At 36.0% G+C, this 21918-nt stretch overlaps 1 long non-coding RNA gene across 1 annotated transcript; it reads left to right on the forward strand.

The window, feature by feature from the left end:
- The first annotated feature begins 16273 nt into the window (after positions 1–16273).
- On the forward strand, positions 16274–20418 carry LOC118160604. The gene is made up of 3 exons (XR_004747595.1): positions 16274–16696; positions 17679–17865; positions 19434–20418. It is a non-coding gene; the product is annotated as an uncharacterized LOC118160604 (long non-coding RNA).
- The last annotated feature ends 1500 nt before the right edge of the window (positions 20419–21918 follow it).

Consider the following 21918-nt stretch of genomic DNA (forward strand, 5'->3'; position numbering starts at 1 on the left):
TAACCTAGAAATTGGGATAAACTTGTGAGCAGTGATACCTCTCAGGTCTTCAAATAACAGAGGTTTTTTAAAGTTATCTCCAAGCACTTTTCTCAGAAAGCAGGTATTACTTTGCAGATAACTTGGCTTTAATCAGTTCCTTGCGGAAGAATGCAGTTATTGGTGGGCATTGCGCCAGCCATACTGGGGCTCCTTGGTATGTCAGAATCATTTGTCCCACCTCTCCCTGAATCCCAGTCTCTCTTTTTTAATATTCAGAATAAAGTTTCTGATGAATTTACTCTCTGTAAGTAGGAGGGATAGAAAAAACTTTTTCAGAAGGAATAAATTTGCTTTTGAAGGAGAGGTGTCTGTCCCTGATAATTAATGAAACTGTGAAATAGTTTTATAAAATATTGTAGTGCAGATATACAGAATGTTCCTTGTCTTTTTTGTGTCTTTATCTACTCAGCATGAGTGAGAAACCATTTATATTTCTATATGGAAATATGGAGGAGCATCTTGCTTTTAAACAGCAAGATACTGATCTCATTCATATATGCATATGAGCTTTTTGGAAATGGTCATACTAAAGTCATGAAGATCACTTGTGAGGTGACATTATTTGGCATAAGAAATGATATCAGAAGAAAAGTCATAACGTGAGTAACATGATTTGGATTTTCAGGCCTTAGTTTTGATATATCAAATCACCCATTGAACTTTTTGGTAGTTTAGTAATTAATTAAAGATCAATAAAGATTTTGCTTCAAGGAGATGAATGGGATAAATGGTTACTAAAGAAAGAGGGAAAAGAATTCTGCAAGGTTATCTATTGGAAATGATATTCTGAATGCAGAAAATATCCATAATTTTTAAAATGTATTCAGAGTAGGCAATTTAGATAACTAGGTGCATATAATTTCATAGACAGTTATTTCATTTCTAACTCTGTAATGGAAAAAATTGTTTTCATTGAAGCTGAAGTCTAAGAATACATAGGTATAATCCATGCCTTTATAACTCTACCAAAAATAATATGCATTTTCTATATTTTGACCATAGGAAGCATTAAAAAACACTTGAAAGTTTTCACAGGAATGCAAAACCATCACAAATGTTAACTTTGTTTTATTTCATCTTGTGACTTTACTTATATGCATCAATTATGAATTTTATTTGTAATAAATGCATGGGAAAAAAAATGCAATATAATGAACTTCCTACCCACTATTCTGATCCATGTCACACTTTAAATAGTTCATGAATGGTGTAAAAGGAATAAAATTGTAAAATATATCACTTCTTTTTCATTATAAATCTTACTTATAGTGGTAATGGGTAAAGACTCTTAAGACTCGAAAATAAATTCTTGTTCTTACCTTGTGCATTTAGAAGATATGAGTTATTGCTATTTCACTTCACGATGGTAATTTGCTTTGTTGCTTATGTGCAAGAGTAGAGAAACTTCCTAAGAAACAAAGCAATGCCAGGAAAATGTAATTATGAAACCATAAATTGTAGCATGGCAAAATAATACGTTCAGATATAAAACTCAACATAAAAGCAGAATGGCTTAGATTTAAAATCAATTAACTTCCTTTATTTTTTAATGTTTTGACTTGCATTAAAATGTTGTAGTTTGAATATTATATTAATCCAAAAGAACTGTCTGCTTGCTTGTTCTGTATTTAGCAAAATGTACCCTTATTTTTGTCTGCATCACTTAAAGGAGAAACATCTGGCTCTAAAACTTGTCCTTTGCTAGTAGTGATCTAATGTTAATTCACCTTTGTACTTTATATAAGGCTGTTATTGTTCAAACTAGAAACGGATACACTACGCAATACTACGTAATATGCAATAGTACTACATAATGGACACAGCGTAACAGCCTCTTCTCCTAACCCCTCTCTCCTAACAAACGCATGCCTGAAAAATCCAGCTTCCTTTCCAGCTACCTAGGAGGAAGTCTATGGGATCTGTGGAGTGAACCAAATTAAATACCATTTTTGCTTGTCATGGCTTCAGGAATGTTCTTATTCTTTTGTGTGCTCTGGGAGAACCTATATTCCTTGACAGGTATATGGCTTACTTGGTCCCTTCTTGCCACTGAGCATCCCTGCCAGAGAACTGATGTGTTATGGAAGTAATGTATAAATACTAAATTTTGTTATTTCTTTGACACTCAGTTCTCCAAGTAATACCACATTCAAAAGTATGTTAGAAAAGACAAAATAGATGAGATCCCACACAAAATGTATTGAAAATTAGGCTAGTGATGCTAATTCTTAAAATATTCTAGCAGAATTAAGTGTAATTTGTTGGCAAAGCTATGGGCCTATATGGTATTTTCATGAAAGAATAGTGAACCACAGAGGATAAGCAAGGCACAGTAAATCAAGAACGGGAGTTTATTCCTAGTTTGTAATTATAGAAGTAATTATAGAATCATAGAACCACATAATGGTTTGTGTTGGAAGGGACCTTAAAGACCAGCTAATTCCAACTCCTCTGTCATGGGCAGGGACACCTCTTACTAGACCAGGTTGCCCAAAGCCCCATCCAGCCTGGCCTTGAACACTTCCAGGGATGGGGCATCCACAGCTTCTCTGGGCAACCTGTTCCAGTGCCTCACCACCCTCAGAGTAAATAATTTCTTCCTTATATCTAGCCTAAGTCTACCCTCTTTCAGCTTAAAACCATTGCTCCTTGTCCTATCACTACACTCCCTGAAAATGAGTCCCTCTCCAGCCTCATTATGCAGTGAAAGGCCACTATAAGGCCTCCCTGGAGCCTTCTCTTCTCCAGGCTGATCAACTCTAACTCTCTCAGCCTGTCTTTTTAGGAGAGGTGATCCAGCCCTTTAATCATCCTTGTGGCCCTCTGGACTTATTCCAACAGGTCCATGTTGTTCTTCTGCTGGGGGCTCCAAAACTGGATGCAGTACTTCATGTGGGGTCTCCTGAGAGCATAGTAGAGGGGAACAAGCACCTCCCTCACCTGGCTGGCCGCAATTCTTTTGATACAGCCCAGGATACAGTGGGCTTTCTGGACTGCAGGTGCACATTGCCAGCTCATGTTGAGCTTTTCATCAACCAACACCCCCAGGTCCTTCTCATCAGGGCTGCTTTCAATCTATTCTCCGCTCAGCCTGTATTTGTGCTTAGGAATACCCTGGCCTAGATGCAGGAACTTGCACTTGGCCTTGTTGAACCTCATGAGGTTTGTACAGACCCAGCACTCAAGCCTTTCAACATCCCCCTGAATAGCATCCCTTCCCTCCAGCATATTGACTGTACCAGCTTGGTGTCATCCACAAGCTTGCACTTGATCCCACTGTCCCCGTTGCTGACAAAGATATTAAATAGCACCAGTCCCAGTACTGACCCCTGAAGAATACCACTTGTCAGTGGTCACCACCTGGACATCGAGCTGTTGACTGCAACTATTTGAGTGGGACTATCCAGCCAATTCCTTACCACTGAATGGTCCATCTGTCAGACCCAAGTTTTCAATTTTGGGATAAGCATGTTGTACAGGACAGCATTAAATGTTTTGCACAAGTCCTGGTAGATGATGTCAGTTGTTCTTCCCTTATCCACCTACACTGTAACACCAAAATTTGTCAGGCATGATTTGCCCTTAGTGAAGCCATGTGTCTGTCACCAATCACCTCTTTGTTTTCTATTTAACCTAGTAAAGTTTCCATGAAGATCTGCTCCATGGTTTTGCCAGGCATAGAGGTGAGACTGCCTGGCCTCCAGTTCCCCTGGTCTTCCTTTTTTCCCTTTCTATATTTATTTATTTTCCCTTTTCCAGTCAGTGGGAAAGTCCTTTTCCAGTCCTTCACCAGACTGCCACAACTTCTCAAATATGGTGAGCGCTGGCTTAGCAGCTTCATCCACCACTTCCCTCAGGACCCTGGACTCATGAACCTTCATGTTCCTTAGATGGTCTCAAACCTGATCTCCTACTGTGGGCAGTTCTTCATTTTCCCAGTCCATGCCTTTGCCTCCTGGGATTTGGGTAGTATGGCTAGAGCACTTGCCAATGAAGTGTGAGGCAGAAAATTTACTGAGTACCTCAGCCGTCTCCATATCTAGAGTAACCAGATCTCCCATTTCCCTCAGAAGCGGGCCCACATTTTGCCCAGTATTCCTTTTATCACGGATAGATACTCACAGAAGTTTTTCTTGTTGCCCTTGACCTGCCTGGCCAGATCTAATTCTAGCAGGTCTTTCCTAACCCAGTCCCTGACTGCTTGGATAATTTCGCTGCATTCCTTCCAGGATACTTGTCTTTTCTTCCACTCTCTGTAGGCTTTGTTTTCGTGTTTGAGTTTGTCCAGGAGCTCCTTGTTCTTCCATGCAGGCCATTGTGTGCTTTTGGGCAAAACACAGGCAGTTAAACATTCAAAAGCCACTGTTGCTTTCTGGAGGAGTTCTGAATCCCTAAAACCCTCTGAAAAACCTTAGAATTGATGCAACTGGAGATCCCAGACTGGAGTGCTTGTGCAGCCACTTCAGCTCCGATGACCCTGGTATTTGTTTTCAAAGCAGACTTCATTTCATTTAGTGAATCAGTTCTGTACTCAGTCGAGGCTGAAATTAAGATTGCCCTCACAAGTATGTTTCTCTAATAGTAGTTTCTCTCAGGTAGTGTTTAACAGCATCACACAAGTGAAGACATGGTGGAAATGTGATTCATTCACTGATGTTTAACGAATGCTTAATATATATATATATATAATTATTTTGAAATTTCATACAATGATATTCAGTCATTTATGGAGAAGTTAGATTACTTTTCTTGCATTTAATTTTGCAGTTATAATTGCAGAGGAATGGCAACAAGATAATGGAATTTCTTAACATTTTGAGAAGAAATTAAACTGTCAGCATAGACATTATAGAAACTATAACTGCAGCACTATAGAAATTAAAAACACTTCACCACTTAGGAAAATGTAGGACATCAGTGCTAGCTTAGCTTTTTCTTCTTCCAGAACAGGAGATGACAAAATGCTTTATCACCCATTTTTATGTGGTCTAGCAGAAATATTACAGCCACGTATTTTGGAACCAGTTGTAGTATGACACGCGTTTTAATTCGAGTAGTTGTTACTAGTATGAGTTTTGAAGTCATGTGAGCAAGATTTCTGTTAGTGACATAAATAATGCAGATTATGCAATTTAACTACAGAATTATTATTATTATTATTATTATTATTATTTTCAGTCTTACATGTGACATCCACTGTCTTCTATGAATCCCGAATACAAATCTTTGCAAAGAAAGGTGATTGGTTTAGCAGGAGAGACAAGTCTTAATGGGAATTTCACTCTCTTTACAGGAAGTGTTGAGGTTGTATGAGGTAGAGGCTGCAGCTATCTTTCTCTATATGTAGAGTATTTCTAGCCTGCCATGATTTCCTGTGTATTACTACTCTGACAACCATAAAATCTTTTATGGGGATTTTCTCCTCTAGGTTGTGGAACAGTTTACATCAGGAGACTTTAAAATTAAAACACAACATTTCAATTTTAGTTTAGCATTTTAATAGATCTGGTATTCATGCAAATCTTTTCTATGTGTGACTCCCTTAAATAGTCTATTAAAAGAGTAAAGAATACAATGATAAATGCTTTTACATCAAACTTATTTTGAACAACTTAATTTTATCTTTCCAGCTAGTTGGTATGATGTCAGACATAATCATAATTTGTAAAGGATGACTTTGTCATGTTTGGTTTCTATAATGTAAAAAACATTATTATCTGATTTGTATTTAAAAATGATTTTCATCAAAAAGGTGGTATGAAAATTTATCTGATATCTGAAAGTGGATCATCTTTGTATCCATTAAAACATTTAGTCTCAATTAACAACTTGTCGATGATTCCAATAAGCTAGGCAAGAAGAAATGAAATATTTTTAAGTGTATGAATAGTCTGTCATTTCAGCTGCTGCTGCTGATCTGCTGATAGATACCATATAAGAAATGCTCTGTGTTTGCTTGTAGGAACGATGTAAAAATATTAGAAGGAGAAATGGAAGAGAAGAACATTAATGTAGTTAAAACATGTTTCTAAAATAAAGAAACACTTACTCATCCACAAATAGAATCATATTTCCCAGTTTCCTGTCAGAGCTGTTTAATATGCAAATATTTATTATTTTATTTATTTTTTTAGTCTCTCTCTTTCATTCAGACCTGTCTAAACCTGGGAAGTTTTTGAATGAAACATAAATTAACTATAAACATGAAATGAAGAGAAAACTTGGCTCTGAAAGAGCAACTCTTATGCTCTTAAATTTTAGAGAAAACAAAAATTAAGCTCCATTCTTTCCTATAGCTCTCTCTCTCTCTCTTTTTTTTTTTTTTTTTTTTTTGTCTGATGTAATACTGCCTTGATTTTCATCTTTCATAGCAGTTTATGCAGAATGGTTTGCAAATGTAATGAAGTAATTATAGAATTAAAGTGAGCATCTAACAATAGGGTAAATCTGAGGTTTGAAAAGGTACTGTTTTCCATAGAGATTTCAATTGAGATTGAGAACCTAAGAAATTAATAGGCACTGAAGGGTTGCTTTAGATATCAGGAGCTGCAAGTAAGAAGTTCATATACCATCCCTACTAATTCACTGAAAGAATAAGAGAATAAGCATTTGCTAAATCACTTTGGAAAGCAAAAAGGGTATAAGATTTAGGAATAGTCTGGAACAAAACAATGATAAAAAAGAAGAAGGAAAAATACTGTAAACACTAAAACAGAAATGAAGAATCTCCATTGACTCTTCCTTCCTTATTGTCATTTTGGGGAAAACTAGTCCACTTTTGTGGGGAAAACAGTCCACTGTAGACTTTGTCTTTTGTTCAGCTCTGCAGCAGTCAAATGAACCTCAGTGATGGTGGTATGAGGAGCTAGGAAACAGCATACTTGGAGTTGGATAGTTGACCTCAGAGAAGGCAGAGAAGGGATAAGAAATGAATTTTTTGACCAAGACTGTCTTAGCAAGACAGACTCTCCAACAAGAAGCTCCTCTGTACATGTATGTGAAATGGAAGAAAGAATGAATGAAAATAATAATAGTAATAATTAAAAAAAAAAAAAAAAAAAAAAAAAAGCAGTGAATTTAAATGAATGAAGGTTCTAATGCAGAATCCTGCTTTCCAAGTCTGCAGGTGGCTGGAAACCTGGCAGTGGTGGGTTTCTTCTCTGAATTAAGTCCAGCAAAATCTCAGGAGAGAGGCTGGCCCAGAATAGTGTAGCACTGTGACAGATGATGATCTGAGATCATATATCCTAGTACCAACCTCTTGTGAAACTGCTTTCTGAGACCTTAAACCTTTTCCATTCATTGAGAATCTGTACAAAGAAGGGCGTACCAGTTTCTCTCCCATGCAAGTGAATGCTGTTTTCCACTGCAAGTAGGATACAGCTTGTGGTGGCAAAACAGATGATATATAATTTATACTTTTCCATTTTAGCTTCAGCTGCATGTTGACAAAAGTGCTGAAACCCACTCCTTGCATGTGAAGCTTTTGTTTTTGTGTGTGTTCTTAAAGCATGTCTGCTTGTATTTCATCAGGTCTGCTCATATCATACTGAGACAGGGGAAAGAGGTTAAATTAATTACGAGAAATATTTGTGTGATTTATGCATTATGCAAATGATGTTCTAACTACAGGTACTGATGTATATGCTGTACGTGGTAGCATTGTGTTTAATCTTGCCATGTTATTTTACAATTGATATTGATACAAAATTCCTTAGATTGCATATAAGCAGCAAAATTTCATATCATTTTATTTGTAAATGCATGCTACCTCAGTAACTCTTAAAAAGATACACCAAACTATTTACATTCTTGAATTTGTATCATTGCAATAAGACAACGTTCAGCATAGAACTTTTAATTTTAATTATCTTTAAAAATAAAAATACTACATTTGTGGAAAAGAAGTGCTATAAAAATACGGAATAATTAAGGTGGGAAAGCTGGTGGGAGGCCTTGGAGGCCTCCAGTTCTATCTGCTGCCCAAAGCAAAGTCAGGTATGGGATTGGACTAGGTCTATACCTGTCTGGATCTTGAAAACCTCAAGGATGGAGGCTGTACAAAGTCTCCGGGCTTGACTGGCCTCATGGGGAAAAAGTTTCTTCTTATACTGAGCCTAAATCTCTTTTTTTCAATTTATGCCTTCTTTCTATATCCTGAGCTCCACTGACTCCATCTCCTCCATGACTTCCCCAACAGAGCAGGCAGGCAGCAATTAAATCTTCCCTGCAGCTGTCTCCTCACCATGCTAATCACCTGTCCTTCTGCTCCTCTTTAAAGGGCAAGTGCTCCAGCCCCCACATTGCTTGGTGGTCCTCCCCATACCTTGTTGTACTTTATCAATGTCTTTCTTGTGCTGGGGACCCAAAACTGAGCACAGTATCTAGGTGTAGACTAACCAGTGCTGATTAAAGGAGTATAATCCTTTCTCTCAATCTCATGCTCAATTTGGAAAGCAGTAAAAAGTGAAAATAATAGCCTTTTGCAGGGGAGCACTTCCATGGGCAGCCAACACTATGCAGACGTCAGAGCTAAAGGTGGAACGACTACATGTAAAGGCCAGGCTGGCAGGCAGGATTGGATACCTTGACTGGCTCAAGTGAGTGTCTTGTTCCCCTCTGTCAATGGAAACTGGAAGCCTTCATCTGGGAGGTGGTGAGGGGCAGCAGAATAGGGATTGTTATCTCCTTACTATGCTCATGCCATTAGTAAATGAAATCTGAAATTTTATTTCTGTGTTCTTCAGTGTTGAGGTTTTGTACTTATAATTGCCCATGACAGTCATTGAAGAATTAGGCTAAGGGTGTCTGTGTTTTATGGAGCAATCCTGTGCTCATTGGTGATGCTAAGCACTCCTGTTATGTGCCAGTTGTCATTGCTTGGGCATAATCACCTTCTTGGTACACTGAAGTTGTGAATTTTGACACTTTCTGTACTGGGTTCAGTGGTCCAAACAAGACCTCAGGGCTTATCCCATTGGATTCATTGTTCTGTTGTAGGTTTTTGCCCCTCAAAGCACTGGGTGCATTAGCCCAAGTGGCACTGTGCCCTTGGCATGCTTGTGTGACACCTATTCTGAAGGTCTGCTAACTATCTGTTTGGCACAGAATTCTGTTTTCTGTTTGTTTAGGGGGATGTATTGGGAACAAACATTTGTGTATACAGGATGCCATTTTTTGTTGCTGTTGTTCTGTGTGCCAGAAGTGTGTGGTGGCTGAGTAAAAGATGCCAGCATTTGCCATGGAGGTGGAGGTAAGTGTGACATCTGCTAGCATGCATCAAGTCCAATTAGCCTGCAAGTGAGAGCATGAACGGGCCATTTGTATTGTTCATGTTTATGTTAGTGCTGTTTGTGTGCATGTGGTGCCTAAAGAAACACAGTTCTCCTCTCTTTGTACATCTGTTAGTGTCTGGCTCTGTTTTTGTCTGCTATTCGGAAATGTATGCTCAGTCCTAGCAGGCTGCAAGAGGAAAGTTACCCTCAAGTCTCAAATTCCTCTAGAGTCATTAACTCCTTAACTTGCCATATGCATCCCCAAGGTGGTGGGTATAGGAGCCCCGTGTGAGGAGTGGACTGATCATTTTGGAAATCTGTCCAAGGTGTTAAGAGTTCATGACTAAACAGTATAACATTAACTTAAGGAGTATACTCAGGGTCTCTAAAAAACAGCAGAATGCCACAATTATGAAACCATCAAATTGTGTTGGCCAAGGAGCAAGCAGAGACCCAAGGAAAAAAAGCTTACAGCTGAACTCTCTATATGAACTGTTCCTTGGATATATCTCAACACGTAAAAAAAAAAAAAAAAAAAAAAAAATCCCCATATATATATATATAATATATATATAATATATATATAACAAACAAAAAACACCACTCCGACACACATGGACAGTTCAGACTAAGTTAACAGATTAATGTAACTATGTAAATATAATAAGAAGTGGAAAAATATACTAACACAATGGTTTTAGTAGCTCTTTTTTTTAGTTTCTTTTTCAGGATTATTCTCTGAGGAACAATAGCCTGAAGAGATGGAACCACTGGATGACTGCTGAAAAGTTTCTTTTCTAGGACTAATGGCTAATGAACTGGAAAAAATAGAGAAACAAAATGGCTTAATACCTTAATGCTAACAGATGGAGATGTTCCAGGATGGATTACTAAAATAAGTATTAATAATAATCCTGGTTATTTCTGTCTTCTATAGGTAGCACAGAAGAATTAGCTATTCAAATGAATAGATCATAGAATGGTTTTGGTTGGAAGGGACATTAAAGATCATCCTTCCTATCCTATCAGTATTATACATGATAAGTTGCTTAGCTTTCCTTTTGCTACCTTTATTTATTTATTTCACTTTATTATCATATCCAGGCAGGTTAATAAAGTTTTATCATTCTTTGTCAAATCTATCTTGAGCACTTATCATTCAAATGGATGTTTAATAACAAGCTTCAATGCTCACAGACCTTTTCAGGACTTAGAAACAGATATTTTACATCCTAAACACATAGCTATATGTCAAATGCTTTGAGTTAACTGTCTTAATGTCTTTATATTCTCCTTGATCATCTTCTAATTTCTATTGAAAAAATGAAAATATTTAGGTAAGTGGTTGAAGGGAAAAACAAATTATCTGCAGAAGGTAAACAGTGTATGCAATATGTAACCATTACACTGAGCCCTAAATAGGTCTGTAGGAAAACTCAACAGTAGTGCTGCAAGGAGTAAATAGTCTCATTTATCTCTGTGAGCTCCCAACTCCTACATAGTCAGTACCAGGCACTTGAGTAAACAATGCAAACAACCTCATTGAATAAAGAGGGAGAAAACTGAAAAACTGCACTAATTATCACAAAGTGAATACTTCAAATCCTGTCACAAATGGGTTATGAAAAAGTAGGATGGAGAAGAAGAAAAGATTTTAAAAACCTAGTAGAAATGGAAACATTCTGATTATATGCACAGTCTATTCTGAGAAAAATATTTTTGTCAGATCATAGGATTCTTTTATGTGCTGTTTGGGAAAAACAAACAAACAAACAAACAAACAAACAAAAAAAAAACAGCAGCCTCTGCTCTGCATGCTGATTGTTCTGTTTCATGCATGACCATGTCTCTAGACTTGCCTCCCACAGCCTTGACAGGCTCTTTACTCACCATCACCCTCATTTAAAAAAAAATCCCTGTTAGATTAAGTCTGTAGGGCAGGCAGAAAAGCAAGTGCATAGAGATCCCCAATCTGATCTAAAATATCTGTCTGATATACTAGTGGGATTCTACCCTTGAGAGCAGAGCACAGATTTGCATACCCTGCAGCTTGGCTGGGTTTTGCAGCCGATGAAGTGCTTCATGCTGCCACAGCCAAATTGGTACTAATACTTAATAAGTGTTGCAATATATCTAGGTCAGTTTTATACTAACCACAGTCACTATGACCTCAGCGTTGGTGTACCTTCATTTATAGCCTGCATATTCATTCACCACTCCATGTAGGTGTTTCTTCCACTTCTTTCACATACCAAATAAATTGTGTTCTCTTATACTTGCAATTAATTTTTACAGTTATAAAGGTATGAAGGGTATCTGTTTCCATTATCATTTCCCAGTACTTATGAAGAAGCTAGAGATTATATATTTTGAATCATCACTAAGTATTTTGATCCGTAAAAAAGAGTTTAGCTTCTTTTACTGTCTTTTTTTCCCCATATTTACACCTGGACCAATAACTATTGGCTCTAGCTGAAACCTAGGGTCTTGGGAAAATGAGCTGGAGTGAAAATTGAACTTAATCCATTTTCAGTTAACCAAGCTGTAAGGAAAAGAACAGAATGAGAAAGGTTGCTTTGCCCTTTCTCAACACTTGGAGCAATTGTTTCATAAGGAAAAGAAAGAGTCACTGCATAGAGTTAAGTTTATTTTATTTCTGTAAAAGCTGTTGTATAAACCCAGGATGGGGTGAGATTTCAAAGCAAGGAAGAAAATCTTTCATGGCAAGTCTATGCTAGTATAGAAGCCAAAATTTCTTGTAATTTCTTGTAATTCTGAAATTTTCATCAGTTCATTGTGACATTCAAATGCAAACAAAATCAAAGGTGCAAGAAAGCAGGTGGGTTATATCGCTATGTTTCAGTTAGGGGACTCAAGTACATACAAGAGAAAAAAAAAAAGCCATTCAAGAAAAAATACTGTGAAATTATAGTACACGCCCATAATTTTCATCATGACAAAAATATGGCAAGGATTATGAAGTACTCAAGGTAAGAAATCTAAATAGGTACATAAAGATCAGGTACCAGATGGGGCACAAAATCAGGTGAAGTCTACACTTCTAAATATCTCCTAAGTATTTACATTTGTATGAGTATCTTCAGGGCAACAAACTCCATGAAGTTCATTAAGGGGATATTTTTCTTGCAAATTTGCTTCCCGCTTCCTCAGGAAGTTGAGTATGCCTCACAAAAGCCTGTATTTCTCAAGCTTTATACGGAACACAAGGATAATTAGTCAAGGATAAATGTTAAGAATTAGGTTTTAAATATAACCACTTCTGTATTCACATAGGCTTTAGCAGATTGGATCTGTTTATTTCAGTTCTTGGGAAATACAATAATTTATTCAAAGGTGGTGTTAAACCTTGCTTGTGTTTGCAAGTCCTACATGTTATCACTCTACTATCCTTCTTCTCCCAGGACAGGAATTCATAATCGTTTGTGACCATAGAAACCCTTTTAAGGGGGTAGTGGGAGAGAATATAAGTGTTGTTAAAATCAATTATCTGCACTTGTAGGTAGTGATGGTACGAAAGTAAAATATAAATTGAAAATAAAATATATAAAAATCCAATGAAACCACTATTCTCCTTAGATACCACAGAGTCATTCATGTTAGCTCATAAAAACTTAAGACTGAAAGAAAAGAAGTAAAATAAGTAAAGAAGACTGAAATTTGAAAAAAAAAAAAAGAAAAAAAGAAAAAAAAATAATAAAAAAAAGCTAGCAAGCAAACAAAAAACCTTAACTATTTGAACCCAGAATATACGTAGTAGCTGGGTGCTCTGCAAATGTAAGAAATGGTGTAAATGACCAAATGTTTCAAAGCAAGGGGCAATACGCTACTGGAGGTAAAACCAACCAAACCACCATAATAGTTCCTGCTTGTATTTGCTAATCCAACAGCACATTTAACTAATAATAATAAATAATAATAATAATAATGCACTGGGTAGCTGAGAGGTTTTTTGTATCTGTAGGAGGCACTGTATGTACTATCTGTGTCTGTTATTCAACATGTATGAGTTAAAAGGTTAATATTCTACCTTTATTTCATTATATAAATATCACCTGATAGAGTTAAGTAACGAAAATCTGTAAATAAAATGGTGAGGAAACAAATGAAAGAAGTATAAGAGATCTCTCAAACAATTTCACATCCTTGGTTTCTTTGCTACTGATTCAAGGTTGCTTAATGTGCTGTATTTGAACTTTAAAAGGCTGTCTCGTACAATTAGTATGAAACAAAAATTGTACCTGAACCAACTCTCTGCATTTTTTTTTTCTGAAATAATGGAAATACAAACAGAAGTAGAACAGAGATAGCCAGAAAAAAAAAAATAAATAAACAAATAAAAGAGTTAATTAAAGGCACTAGGGGTTTAAAATACGTGTCTGAATTACAATGTAGATTTTGACTTTTTGCTAAGAACTGGCTTGGAAATCTATCTATTAAAATATTATCAAGAGATTACGCTGTCAGAGCCAGAGAAGAATAAAAGATATGAGCACACAAAATTACAGCCTTGCAATTTATAGGTAATTTAATGCTGTTATATTTCAGTTTTTCAGAAAAGTTTAAAAAATGTTTGATCATGCCAAAATGATTATACAGATATAGTTTTCTTTAATGGAGACCTTGAGGTCTTGAAATTATATTTTCCATCCCCAACCTAAGCAATATCATTTCTTATTTAAAAAAGCAACATCTTAAAAGAATTCTGTCTGATATTCAGAAAACACTCAGTTTTTGCACGCATGCCTGCATATCTTGGCACAGGCACACAAAACATGCTGATCTTTAATTTTCATATACTGTGTTCATCACAGGTGACTTCCAAGACATAGCGTTATCTGTAAAATTATTAATAGCCTGACATTTATGGATGAATAAATATGAAAATCCTTTTTGATATATACCCTGTGGCTAACATCAATTATGCAGTTACATAATGCAACTAAGGCTTTACTGAACAATGGAAAGGAAACATGAAAAACACAGTTATGTTATTAATTTCTTACTTTTTATCAACCAATTTCATGACTAACCAAACTAATATGTCTAACAAATAGTTTCCAGTAAAATCTAACCTTTCTCACTTCAATATCAATCAGTTACACTGACACGTGTTAAAACTATTATTAAAAGAGTCTTTTTGGAGATACCCAGGAATGAAAGTTGAAAAGAGCTGAGTAATATACCTTCCAGCTATAATCCTATGTACTTTGAGAGGGTGGTTCAGCAGTACGCTAAAAAGGTGCCTACAGTCAAATCCAGAGCTTCTTAATAATTACTTTGTAGTGTCTTGGTGGGAGTTGTAAGGAAAATGCTCTGATTTCTTTCTTCCCAAGCTCTCCCAGTTGGAGTAGGATGCTAAAATATTTACTAATGTATTTGAGAAGATGAAAGAGTAAAATGGTTCTGCAAGGTAATGATTGGGCTGTTGTCTAGAAAAGGAAAGTTCTGTGCTCCAGATCCTCCTGTAAATCAATCATTACTTTGCATTAGATCTGCAGTCAACATTTTGCAATGCTATGAATGTATGTGCAGATGGATGTCAAAATATCTTCATTACATGAGAATTCAATGTGGTATTTTCAAAGCAGCCTGAAGCAATATCAGCCTTTGTATCTTATCCTGGGTTCTGGTACAACCACAATTTTTTATATAAATTTACTGCAAGTTCTTTTAATGTTAGACTAGGACCCATGGAGAATTACTTGCTTGTGTTTTGGATAACATAGTTTCTCCTCTCACCAGGGTAATTAAACTTTGTACTACATCAAAGCAAATATTAAGCAAAGAAAATACTAAGCAAATATCCAAGCAAATGTTAATAACCTATGTTAATTAGTTTATCTTACCCATTTTACTGGTAACTTGTAATATCATAACCTGTTTCTATTGTCATAAGATTTTGATAATTTGGAAAGGTACTGAATGCATGAAAAGTCATTTGATTAAAAACACTTCTATTTGTGAACTATACAAAGTGACTTTAGTATATTTTCTTTCATTCTGATTTTTTTTTTTAAAAAAAAAAACAAAGTCAGTAAGGCTCTAGGCAGTGCTGACTAAAGATTGAAAAACACAATAGAAAGAAGTTTTGAAAACAGTTTTATTGAGTTGAAAGTAACAAAGTGTAATTTAATCATTTATTCAAAATGTTCTTAAAAAGTTCCAGTTGCTGCATAGCTGTAAACATTCAAAACAGCCTTGGATTAATTTCCATTTTGTTGTGGTGTACTTTTTTTTTTCCTTTTTTTTTTTATTATTTTTATTTTTTATTTTGTGGGGAGGGGGGCGGGGTGGAGGGAGGTGTTAGTAGTTTGGCCTGTGATTTTTATTTTTGTTTTTGTTTTATAATTACACTTTATTTCAGGTTTTACTGGTGATTATTTGAAGGCATTTCAGTACAAAAATAACAAGTGGGAAATTTCAAAATTTTACTTTATTTGTAGCCTGACTGCACATATGTTAATCTTTATAGGTTTCATTATACAGCCACCTGTGCCTCTTCATTCTGGCGAATATTATTTCTGTCATAAGCGTAAGTACCACTAGTAACTGTTGTGTTCCCTTAAAAGCTCATTAAATAGATAGAGATAGGCTAGGGGAAGGGACAGAATATAAGGGCTAAGTGCAAATATTTTTCTTAGAGTAGGAGCATTCAGTTATGAATAAATGTTCTACAGAATTCTAAGTTGGAATTTTCTCTCTGTCACTCACTACAATTGATATTACCATCTGCATTGAAATAAGCATTTTGCCTGAAACTCCACAGGAAAAGGATGTTACTAATGAGGTTACCTTTTTCTAACTACTTGACAATTGTAAAAGAAACACCTATTGACACATTATGTCATGCACTGTGTATTTTATTTGTTTATTGTATGTACCTTTGAAAAATAACGCTATTTTGATCATGGAGAATCCTATAAATGGAAGATAAATTGTTTCCACCTGGGTAGAACTGAACTCATAATGAACTCATAAGCAGAAAACATGCACAGGGGGAGGCAGGTGACAGGAAGAGGGTGGGAGAGTGTCACAGAGAGAGGAGATTTCTGAGAACTACTGCAAACAAACAGCCAGGAAAACTTAGAACGGATCAGAAAGGGCTGCTCAGAGTCTGTTGCAACTCATAAAGTCACTGAGCTAACAGAAATCAAGCCTGGAAGCAAGTAGTTGTCCTGCAGGCAAATAACTTCTGTTAGTATTTATGCACATTTCATTTATCTGTTTTGCCAGCAATAGCACATGCCCATGATCTTTAACAACATTATTGGTCAGAAAGTCAGGCAATGGATCAGCACTGAAAGTATTAGGTATAGAGTCTCTGAGCTTCAGGAAGCTCTGAGAAAACCCTGCCAGAGGTTGGACATAGGACCAAGGCTACTTCTGTCATGACTTGCCTGACATTTGATGATGTATTCTGCAATATTTCCTGATATTTTCATTAAAAATCTCATTAGATTATTAATACAGGGTACGTGTAAATTTATATAAAGACAAATAAAAACTAGCTTCTTAATAGAGGTGCTTGTCATCATGTGAAGAAAAAGTTGGTCCATGTCCTGCCATAAATCTGAGCTTTCATTAGTGTAGTATTTTAGCTGATAATATTCTTGGATGATTTACATTGAATGAAAAATGTGAGAGGGAAAGCAGTAATGTGACTGTTCTTCTGTCTCTCACTGCATCTATAACAGAAAGAGAGAAGAGGAGGTAAGAGGGTATTTTCTTATAATCTATTGTTTTATACAAAACACATTTCACTACTGAGAGGAAGAGAAGATGAGAGCTCTTGCCCATGAGTTTAATCTTGCTGGGTGGAAAGGCATTTATTTTGAGTTTAGGAAGACTTCATTATTTACTCATAGTGAAGTAAACTGCGGAGATCATACCTAATTGGTGCATGTAAAACCTTTTGTATCATTATGTTAATTGTTCTGTATATGCCATATTTTTAAATATTACCAAGTTTACAGAAGTTTTAACTTTTGTTTTTTAGACATTTTAAAATATATTTTCTTCACTCATGCAATACATACAGGAACCTGGACTGCTTCTATTATACAAAATGTTGGCCTTTTTTTCCATTTTGATTGTTACTATATTGAACTCGGTTGGATACTGTGTTTTTTGTAGTTGTTGTTGTTTTCTGCCTCACTAGAGGGAAGTGTCCACTAGTAATTAATAATTTTAACCTGTATAAATACTTGCACATTGCACCTACTTTAATCAATAATGTTTCCTTTTTGATATATATATATATATATATATTAAGGTCCTTACTGTAAAGAATTTATACAACCTTTTAATAATGTGTGTGTCTCCTTCCAACACCCTCTGCAGAACTTCAGAACTAGATGTGTTTTATCAACCATACAGAGAAAACTTTTTCTACCTCTTCTACATTCTTCTCAAGAATCTAACTAGCTCTCTTGCTACAGCACATTGTGCAAGTTCATGATGAAGCACTAATGGGAAGTTCCTTTCAGAGTCTGAGCGTTTGGAGGATTTTTACCTGTCACAAAGATTGGTAGGTACCCCTCATCTCTAGGTGCTTAATTTTACACTGCATTTAAATGAAACCTGTTGTCAGTATGATGCAGATTTCTCTGTAAAATTATCCTGTCTGTGCAGGATAGCAATTATATCAGCACTAAAGATTTACAACAAAAGGTAACTATAAAAATATATTTGTACAATGCAGCTCCAGGCTCAATGCTATACTATTAATAACATTAATAAAATACACTATTTATGCCAAGGTGTAAAGGAGGGAAATACAATTTGACTATTCATTGTGAGAGACTATGATTTTAGCCTTGTTCCACACTTTACCTATACATAGGTAATAACTGTCAAATATTTTAGAGCTTTCAAATCATAAGCAGTGTCTCCTTCATATGGATCTGAACCTCTCCTCCGGCATTATGGAACTCATACGATTACCTCTAATAGCATACTGTAATATTTAATTTATCCATCTTCATCCTATTTCCTCTGAAATTCATGTCATTGTTCTGTCATGAATAAAGAAATGGGCACAGAAGATCTGCATGTGAAAATAAAACAGATTTTTATGCAGTACAAAAGGTATTAACTTTGATGATTACTTTTATTCTGGCTGCCTTTCTGAAAACAGTACATTCAATTGCTGATAGGAATGAAGCTGCCTTTGAAAGCAACTCTATATATTTGGATATATGCTCTTGGCATTTAGCAGATATAAAAGAACTATTTTTCCTATAAAAATATATAAAGTGTTCTGTGTAGTATCTGAGTATTGCACATTTATTTACAGTAATCAAAATTTTATGTACATCTGCAGAAAGTTATTTAAAGATGCAATGTATTTCCAAATCCTAAATATCAAACAGCTTTTAAGCAGAAGGTAAGTTTTATTCTCTCTATTACACGTTGCAGGGTCTATCTGTGGATTCCCAGATCATTCGCAATGTTATTAATTTATTGTGCTTTGGGTATTTTAAGGATTTTACTCTAGAAAAATTGATTTACTCACAAATAGTCCTAAAGCCACATGCTGAAGAGGATCAATAAGTTGCTACAGTTGAAAACTATTCTCTCTTTGTGGGACTAATTTTCAGACAAATTAGTCCCATGGTTTGTTTCTGAAGAGTGGTATCTGAAAGCTAATGATGTTACAGAGAGCAGCAGAGGAAATACAACAAGGATCAGTTGGGCCATCCTTTTGGTGGAAAAACAGAAATAATTGGTAAATGTAGCTTGTGTTTGAGTTATACTTGAACTGGGATCAGCATATTTTCCCAGGTTGTGATTACTTTCACCAAATTCATAAATAGCACTGTGATGGGTTGACCTTGACTGGCTCCTGAATGCCAGTGCAGCTTCTCTCTCACTCCCCCTCCTCAGCAGGACATCTTATTTTCTAAATAAGATGGTAAAGCTGGTGGGTCAATGTAAGAATGGAGAGATCACTTACCAGTTACCATCACATGAAAAACTGACCCAACTGGATGAAAAGTAATTTCACTTGCTAGTAATTAAGAATAGAGGAGGATGGTGAAAAACAGACAAAAACTAAAGTGCCTTCCCTCCACCACTCTTCTTTTTTTTTTCCAGACTCATGCTCACTCTTTCAGCTTCTGCCTCCTCTGCCTCCTTTACCCTGAGTGCCAGCAGAGGATGGAGAATGGGGGTTGCGGTCAGTCCGTAACAGCTCCTCTCTGTCATTCTTTCCTCCTCCTACTTCTCCCTTGCTCCAGAGGGGGTTCTTCCATGGGCAGAAAATCAAGATAAGTTTACTCCTGAATGGGTGTCCAAGGGCCACAGCTTCCTTATTGACCAAAACAATGAGTGCAATCTCACAACCTCTTTGTTTTCCAGCCTACCTCCCCAAACAGTCTTTGCTGTGGACCCACCACCCAGGTTCTTCGTTTACGTGTTAGAAATTAATTTCTGTGAGTAATAGTTCATGTGCACACTCAGGACATTGGCAGCCCTGTTGTGTACCTCTTGCCTAAGGCCAAGGAGCCCCATGTCAGTTTCAGCCTCTTCAGCAGTCCATGCCCAGCCCTGGCCCTAGTGAGATATGAACTGATGCTGCAGCATGCCTTGTCTCTAGCCCTAGCCCTGTCTCCTTGTGGGACGCTGGTCCTGGTACCTGCCTGTCCCCTCAAAGTGCCCAGGGCTGCTGGTGGGCCCCACTGGCACCCCAAGCTCTGACTACTCTGTTCAGGGCCTGGAGGATAAGGGCACATGCTGCCTGCTCTCAGGTCACCCCAGCTCTTCTGCTGGAGTCAGAAGCCTCCATCCTGCCATGATACCTGATAGTATGAATGCAAAGGTACTTCTTTCCCTTCATTTTTAATTTGTATTCTCCTTAATAGATCAAAAACTCTAGAAGTTTATTTTGCATATTCAAAACCTAAACACACAAATTCTGTGTGCAGCTGTACCTGGCTGCAACCAATATGTTTTTGTTTGAATTGTCATATGCCTGAGGCTTTAATGATGTTTTTGATCTTCTGCGTAGTTGCTTTCCTTCGTAAATCATCCATCAAAAGTTATGTTTTTGTACAGGATAGTAACAAACTATGTTACTATTGTTACATGATAGATATTATAATTGCAAAATTAAATAAATAAACACTATGATTCTACCAACAGTTCAATGGCATTTATATTTTGGCATTTTAGAGCTTTATTTTGGGTTTGTATTTTGCATATGCTAGATATGTTAGATATACATGGTGCATAGTGTAATAATGAGATTACAACACATATTCCTTCTTCTGTCTCTTTGAAGAATAAAGGGGCAGAAAGCCACAAAACATTTACCTATATGTATCTAAATTATGTTACTAAACACAAAATACAGGATCGTATCACATGGTTTTGTCCATTTGCATGTTGAGTGGCATGTCCCCATTATAATAAAGAAGAAAATATGAGGAAAAAAACTTTAATTCTCTTATCAGTACATTTATGTTGTTGCTGCTGCTGTTGTTGTTGTTTTGTCTTTTTCCCCCTTTTATGCATTGTAGCACTGAAAAAGAAAATAAGGTAGATAAATATGAGGAAAAAAAGGCAAAACAAACAAACAAACAAACAAACATAAGGATCATAGTTATCACTGATAGAAATATCTTTTTGTAAAAGTCATGTTTGAGCTATTGTCAGTTTGCTGCCTTTGTAATAGATATTATTTATCATATTGTTCTCTAATAGAAGATATATGCAAAGTCTATTATAACTAATGTACTGAGATGTTAAAATTTTCCCATATTATAAAGTCACAATATTGGAATTAAAGAATTTTATGATTTTTTATTATTATTATTATTATTTTTACAATCTTATTGCCTTTAGGAATTGCATGTCTGTGTATATCAGCCTCAGCTCCAAGACACAGAACCATGAGATGTAAGCACACATCTTACCTGATATGGAAGAGAGCTAAGGAATTATTGCTGTTAGCGAATATGTTGTCCTGTGAACAGGCATAGAAATTGCTTGTGATAGGATTATACCAATATATTTAGAGAAAACATAAGAATCCTTAATTTATCTCTTCCTTAAGAATACATTATTTTTACACTCTTTTCTAAGAAACTAATTTGGAAACTGTTGAGTGGTGGCTGGGAGCAGATCCTTGATTAACAAGAATACCTTATGGTATGGTTACCTTTGGTGAAACAAAGGCAGTTCATACCTGCTTTTTCTCCTGCACTAATTTTCTTTTCTTTTTGCTTGTTTTCTATGCTTTTCATATCATTTTCTGATCTTAGGTCCTACTCTGCATACCTATGAATCAGGGAAACATTTGACAATCTTCCCAGTTTTCAGTGCATACAGCCTGGAAACAATTTTTAAGAGAATTAAAAAGAAAAATGTTTTAAACAAAACAAACAAACAAAATAAAACAGAAAGCAGATTTTCACTCATTATTTTTTTCTGTCACAAAAGTTGATGGAGACTTATGAAAAGCAAAATGATGTGGAGAAACAGCTTCAGAAAACTCCAAAAACTTCTGTTTGCAGCAGTGAAACTATAAGTTTTATATAACATTTTGCATTTTGTGTAATTCAGAGTTTGCTATAGTAAT

Source organism: Oxyura jamaicensis, chromosome 1, assembly GCF_011077185.1.
Source record: "Oxyura jamaicensis isolate SHBP4307 breed ruddy duck chromosome 1, BPBGC_Ojam_1.0, whole genome shotgun sequence".
In the NCBI taxonomy this organism is placed as follows: domain Eukaryota; kingdom Metazoa; phylum Chordata; class Aves; order Anseriformes; family Anatidae; genus Oxyura; species Oxyura jamaicensis.